General features: G+C 47.0%; 1 long non-coding RNA gene across 1 annotated transcript; it reads right to left on the bottom strand.

Moving 5' to 3' along the window:
* Positions 1–3,504: 3,504 nt before the first annotated feature.
* On the bottom strand, positions 3,505–5,483 carry LOC133343228 (uncharacterized). Its single transcript, XR_009755229.1, has 3 exons — positions 4,511–5,483; positions 4,178–4,351; positions 3,505–3,696 (listed from the first exon to the last, which is right to left on the bottom strand). It is a non-coding gene; the product is annotated as an uncharacterized LOC133343228 (long non-coding RNA).
* Between the last annotated feature and the right edge of the window lie 1,275 nt (positions 5,484–6,758).

Here is a 6,758-nt window from a genome sequence, read left to right as displayed (position 1 = left end):
TTGGACAATCCCTCTGTGGGGCAGCAGCAGCGGCGTGAGTCTCACCGCACGGGAAGGGGAGCGGGGGGCGGGGGGGGGGCGACTCCTCAATGCTTCCCCGAGTCCAGAGGTCCGGCGCGTTGCCTCCAGGCTCCCGTCGACTCGTATCTCCACCTTAGCTTCGTGGTTCACGTGTGCCGTCTAGTAGCTGGTGTCAGGTACCTGTACCTGGCACCATTGCCATCATTGAAGACTTGGCCCAACAGGGACTGAAATCAGATGTACCAACTTTGGTAAGACACTGCCTTACCAACACATACTTCACCTGGAATGGTACATTCTACAAACAAAATGAGGGTACCCCAATGGGTTCTCCCTTATCGCCAGTGGTAAGCGAATGTTTAATGGAGAAATTTGAGACAGATGCCATCCAGACATCCATCCTACGTCTTTCCTTATGGAAGAGATACGTATATGACACGTTCGTCATATGGTCACATGGCCTGCCAAAACTGAACCAATTTCTCAACCACATCAATGCCATACACCCAGCCATCAAATTCATCATGAAAGTGGAAAAGGATGGCAAGCTACCATTCCTGGATGTTTGGGACACTTTGTCTACAAGATTTCCAAATTCTTAAACAAACACAAGTTCCAGATTCTTTTCAACACAGCACACAAAATCCGTGATTTTATCTCATCTGTAAAGGATGTGATTCCTGACATGTAATACCCGGGTGTCTACAAACTGAGTTGTGGCTGCGGCAGTAGTTACATTGGGGAAACTAAGCAACATGTCTCGGACCGCGTTCGTGAACACAAGGCAGATCTGAAACACGGTAGGACCAATACCTCTGCCGTTGCTGATCATTGTTCTAACGCGGTGGTGAGTGGCTCACACGAAATTGACTTTCCAAGACGAAGGTACTCGGCAACCCACCGGCGATTATCAGAGATTTGTTCATGAAGCCATCCAGATATATAAACACGGACACAACTTCAACCGAGAGGATGGGTACAAACTGAGTAATCATTGGAAGGACGTTATTAACCAGGTAAAGTCTTAACTGACAGTGATGTTTCCATCCTACCTGCCTATGTCAGCTGTTATTTCCGACTCTCTGTGTGTCTCTCTCTCTCTCTGTGCATAGAGATTCTGCTGCGGGGTCCACTTTCTGCCCCGCCTCCTCCCCCCCACTTCTCTCTCCCCCCCCCTACTGCCGAGGCCTACTATACACTACACTACACACTACACTATACACTACTATACACTACACTACACACTACACTATACACTACACACTATACACTACACACTACACTATACACTACACTCTACACTACACGATACACTACTATATAACCTCGTGCCACGGCAAATCTCTCGCCTACTTCAGCAGTTGTTTCTTGCTGTGGTTGTCCCACCTGATGACGGTTGCTTGTGTTGCGATCGAAACGTCGTGGTCTATTATTTTTCTACCTACGTGACTTTACCGAAAGAACTAAAGAGTATGGATTCCTGCGGTCACGAAAGCTTCAAATCAATATTGAATTGATAACTTAATGTATAAATTCGCAGCGCACATTCGCGCAAATATAATTACATTTAAACGTTCATTCGATATGTACGCGTCACTCCGACCGGCTGTTGTTGTTTTTGTTATAATTATGTTGTGATTATGATTGCATTCTCATGAGCGTTCTCTCTCCGCGTGTTCGCTAAACACGAGGAGTGAGAGGGGCTCAGAGAGCGCACAAACTGCCCCGCCAAGCGAACCCCGCGACCTCGCATCACGCACTCCGCACCCTGCAAAGCGCACTCCGCACCCTGCAACCCGCAACCCGTGCCGTGCACCCCGTAACCCGCACCCTGCAACCCGCACCCCACAGATAAATGGTTATGTTTGCGCTCAGAGCTTCCGCTCGACACAAGGCCATTAAAATAAACAGCTGTGCTCTTGACAGAGAGCTCTGTGTACCTGCGCGCTCATCACTTCCTCTTTCGATTAATCAGTCGACAGCGTCTTTCAAACAGTCTGGAGAGTCGCAGCGTTCGCGGCCCTCCTCATCCCATCACCCCGTCCGCCTCACCCGGTCCTGCTCACCATGCCCCTGGCTCACCATGCCCCTGGCTCACTCGCTCTGCTCACTCGGTCTTCCTCACCCAGGGCTACGGCGCTCGCGGATCCCGGGACCAAGACAATGCCAGGGATGTAGTTTATATCATCATCATCATCATCGCTGTAGGAATCATGACTAAACACCATTGCGCACGAACTTCATGCGGCGAGTCTCAATGGCAGGAGGAACCTTGACTGCGAAGTCAATCCAAGTTCTTTTTTTATTATTTCAGAGGGAGCCGGTGGCCAGATGAACTCCCCAGGCGGAGTCGAGGGCCAAGCGCAGACTTGGCACAGACGAGAAGGAGAGCCCTTCGCGCGTGCGGCCCGCGCTGGTCCGTCCTGGTGTCGTGGCCATGCCGCACTTGCTGCTGCTGCTGTTGTCGCTGCTGCTGCTGTTGTCGCTGCTGCTGTGTGCGCCTCCCGGAATGAGCGATCGATGTTTACGCGGCGCCTTTCCTGCGGAGCGACTCTCAAGTCGCGAGCAGCGGCGGCCTGGGCTTCCTCAGCGCCCCCCCCCCCCCCGGGGCTGTCAGGGCGCCTTATCGCCCATCGTGTACACACACTCACACACACAGACAACGATCCCCCCGCGTCGCCTTGGCACACTTGGTGAGGCATCTGCGGTTATTAGCGAGCACCTATGGAGGTCGGCACGGCGCCCGGTTCGCGTGGTTTAGCCGCTCCATCCAGTGCTGACGTTTACACACTGCGACGTGTATTAATTTAAGGCGGAGTCGACCTAAGGGATGTACCGCAGCAGATAATCGTCACTGATGAGGGCCGTGACCTGGACTCGAGCTCGGGCTGTTGGGTTCGGAGCGCGGAGGTTGTGCGAAGCACTCCGCTCTTGCCCCCCAGAATACACGGACCAAGACAACGATCCCTCGTGTGTCCTTGACAGACTGTTAGGGCAAGTGCTGTTAGCGAGCACGGCACACGAGGGGGTGGGTGGTTAACACCGCGACCGGCCGCCTTTGCCTCCCTAGTGGCGATGTTTACACAGCGCATTCAGGTTGAGGCTCAGTCGACCTAGGGGAGAGCCAGAACCGGTTCAGATAATCGTCACTGGTGTTGGCCGTGAACGGGAATCGCACTCGGCTTGCCGGGTTCGTAGCGCAGTGCGCTAAACGCTACACTGCCGCTCCCCACGATACACGTATACATTTATACACACGCATGTCATGCTTACAGGGTATTTCAAAAGTCAGGACACATAGGGTTATTATATTTATTTTAACAAATCACACAGGATGATTTCATTAACTTGAACAAATGTTCAAACTGATGACCATTAACATTCATGCATTATAAATTCATAGTATTTTGAAATGTATTAAGGATTGTTTTGGTAAGATTACACGTGTGTCCCCCCACACCTGCTCCGATGAGTCCAGTTTGCCTGATACCGTCGATGCCCCTGGCAATGGCGTCCAGAAAGTCAGGATGTTGCGATGTATGATGTGAGGGAGGATGTGGAATACCATTTTTTTAAATAAAAAAATAATTACACGTGTAATCTTTGAACGGTCATCAATTGTGTGTTGCCTCAATTCATTCGGGCATTCTTGTTCTTCCCATTTTTAAATGCGATCTGAAAAACAAGGAGGAAGAAGAGGAAGAAAAATAGATGTTAATATTCTTAGGTTTTTCGGTAAAGCCACGTAGGTAAAAAATTAAAATTAATAAAAGTAAAATACAAATAAAATAAAATAAAAATCATGACGTTTTCGGAGGCAACACAAGCTTTCGTACTTGCAGCAGTCGTGCTGTGACGCTTCCACCTGAAGACGGAAGCGTGTGTTGCCTCCGAAACGTCGTGATTTTTATTTTATTTTTTATTTTACTTTGATTAATTGTAATTTTTTTACCTATGTGACTTTACCGACAAAACATAAGCATTTGAATCCTTGCAGTCACGAAAGCTTCAAATCTAGAATAGATGTTAATAACGATAAGAGATAAAATATTAACTTGAAGAATAGACAATTGTAACGTTTTAATGGCAGTGTCAAAGTACACGACTTTAGGGTAATCCTGTATATATATAGAAAAACAAATATAAGTGTATTCACATAATTCCATCCTTCGGCTGCCACTCAATGGCGAGGCTCGACCAAGGCGCGCCACCCCTTGGCAGCGACGCGCCGCGCCACGAGCCACCCGCAGCGACGCCTCGCGCGGCCACGTGCTCCCCGCTCCACGCGCCCCTCAATGTCAACGATCCGGGCTCGCACCTCGGCATCGAGCTTTACTCACACACCACACCACACACACACACGCAGTATATCTATACACACACATACAGGGTGGCTCAAAAGTCAGGACACGTTAACGCATTGCAATCATCTATCTGAAAATTAAATTTAAAATTGATGACAGCGCCGCGGTGGCGAGATGTTAACTACCTCGACTGGTATTGAAGAGGTCGTGCGTTCCATTCCGACTCTTGGCGCCTGCTGAATCTTTAGAGTTTGTGTGCCTCTCTCCTCGTGATTGCGTGGATGCTTTTCCGGGTTGTCGGGATTTTCCTTCCACATTTAGAATCGACATCACGCGTTCAGAGTATTTGGCTGCTCTACATTTCCACGTGACAAGCCACTTCGTTGAGCTGTCATTTGTGGCCTGTCGCTTCAGAAAAAGAGATGCATAGCTCAGTGGGCCTGTCCTGGTAAAATTAATTAGTTTATAGTTTAGTTTTTAGTTTGTGTTAGCACATTTCATTAAGAAGGCCAATGGGCTAAAACGTCTATGCATTAAATTTTGACTTAAAACTTTCGTGACAGCAGGAATTCAGATTCTATGGGTTTTTTGGTAAAGTCATGTAGATAGAAACATGTATAACAATAAAATACTAAAAATGAAGATGTTGCGATCGAAACGTCGTGATATTTTTTATTCACTTTATTTTCATTTTTATTATTCTATTGGTATTATTTTTTCTATCTACGTGACTTTACCGAAATAACCATAGAATACGTCTATGCATTATTTTTCTCTCAGTAACGGGCTTTAACCTGCGTATATGTTTGTTGTTGAATCACCCTGTTGTCTGTGTGTACGTGGCTTCATCCCTCACTCCATACGTGCTTCTGCGGCCGTCTGGAACGCTCTTCCTTCCGATATTAGGAAGCCACTGGAGCTATGCACTTTTAAATGATCTCGATGGAAAACCCATTTCGTGATAACATCGTTTTGTGTTTAGTTTGTTGTCTTACCCCCGCACCTCCGATTAGCACGGTTGGCTACATACGGTGCGAAAGAAGTTCAACATACACACATATCAACTGGAGCGCTACGAGGCTGCCTTGGAGTCGAGATTATCGGCGTAAGGCACTACAACTATGGATGCTCATAATAATCCTATATCACTGTACCCTATATTTCTTCACACCAACTCAAAATCATGAAGACAAAATACGACGAGACGGATGTAGCGCGTTCAAGCAATTGCAGGAACAGCTGTCCGCACGGTCCCAGCTGAAGTGTCGAACGGCGAACACACGCGTGTATCAATGTATGTATTCACTCTGTACACACGCGTGTATCAATGTATGTATTCACTCTGCACACACGCGTGTATCAATGTATGTATTCACTCTGTACACACGCGTGTATCAATGTATGTATTCACTCTGCACACACGCGTGTATCAATGTATGTATTCACTCTGCACACACGCGTGTATCAATGTATGTATTCACTCTGCACACACGCGTGTATCAATGTATGTATTCACTCTGCACACACGCGTGTATCAATGTATGTATTCACTCTGCACACACGCGTGTATCAATGTATGTATTCACTCTGCACACACGCGTGTATCAATGTATGTATTCACTCTGCACACACGCGTGTATCAATGTATGTATTCACTCTGCACACACGCGTGTATCAATGTATGTATTCACTCTGCACACACGCGTGTATCAATGTATGTATTCACTCTGCACACACGCGTGTATCAATGTATGTATTCACTCTGCACACACGCGTGTATCAATGTATGTATTCACTCTGTACACACGCGTGTATCAATGTATGTATTCACTCTGCACACACGCGTGTATCAATGTATGTATTCACTCTGTACACACGCGTGTATCAATGTATGTATTCACTCTGTACACACGCGTGTATCAATGTATGTATTCACTCTGCACACACGCGTGTATCAATGTATGTATTCACTCTGTACACACGCGTGTATCAATGTATGTATTCACTCTGTACACACGCGTGTATCAATGTATGTATTCACTCTGCACACACGCGTGTATCAATGTATGTATTCACTCTGTACACACGTGTGTATCAATGTATGTATTCACTCTGCACACACGCGTGTATCAATGTATGTATTCACTCTGCACACACGCGTGTATCAATGTATGTATTCACTCTGTACACACGCGTGTATCAATGTATGTATTCACTCTGCACACACGCGTGTATCAATGTATGTATTCACTCTGTACACACGTGTGTATCAATGTATGTATTCACTCTGCACACACGCGTGTATCAATGTATGTATTCACTCTGCACACACGCGTGTATCAATGTATGTATTCACTCTGTACACACGCGTGTATCAATGTATGTATTCACTCTGTGCACACGCGTGTATCAATGTATGTATTCACTCTGCAC

This window comes from Lethenteron reissneri, chromosome 17 (genome assembly GCF_015708825.2).
Source record: "Lethenteron reissneri isolate LAM-NWPU_2019-01 chromosome 17, ASM1570882v1, whole genome shotgun sequence".
Taxonomy (NCBI): Eukaryota; Metazoa; Chordata; class Hyperoartia; order Petromyzontiformes; family Petromyzontidae; genus Lethenteron; species Lethenteron reissneri.
Note: the sequence above shows the minus strand (reverse complement) of the source record. Positions and strands in the feature narration are given on the sequence as shown.